Source organism: Gavialis gangeticus, unplaced genomic scaffold (assembly GCF_001723915.1).
Source record: "Gavialis gangeticus isolate Ggan-Ray unplaced genomic scaffold, GavGan_comp1, whole genome shotgun sequence".
Lineage (NCBI taxonomy): Eukaryota > Metazoa > Chordata > Crocodylia > Gavialidae > Gavialis > Gavialis gangeticus.
Window position 1 is genome coordinate 12,759,151 of NW_017728964.1, and position 580 is coordinate 12,759,730.

Below are 580 nucleotides of genomic sequence, written 5' to 3' on the forward strand. Positions count from 1 at the left end.
GGGAAGTAAAAGGGGGTCTCTGTCATATCCTGGCATTTCCCACCCACCCTCCCCTCTCCATACAATTATTGCTCTCATCTCATTTGGGAGGGTGGAGGGACGCCAGGTTGCCGGTCGTCTTGGGGGAAGATGGTGGGAGCATCAGTGCCAGTCTCGGGCTGCTCAGGCTCCCCTACGATTCCTCCCTGCTTCCACCAAGACGCCTGTTGCTGGGACTGTAATCGAGAGCTTTACACGGGCTCCTTGAATCGCCAACCAGGAGAGAAAGAGTTCCCTTATTGGCCTAGTAGAGACCTACTGCCCCCCTTGAGCAGCACCCGCTCCTCAAAGCTGTCTGCCCCCAGCTGAGGCCTGCACAGAGGTTTACAAGTTTTCTAAGCTTTTGATAATGTGAAGCTCCAAGTTATGAGGTTGCTGTTGAGCACACAGAAGCTATGTATTTTTTTTTGGTGTATGTATGTAATATTTAAGGGTTTAAAAAAAAAAAAAAAGCATAACATTTAAAAGCAAAAACCTTTTAAAAAGAAGGAAAAAAATTTAAAAAACAACAACAAAAAAAAAAAAAAACAAAAGCATGATG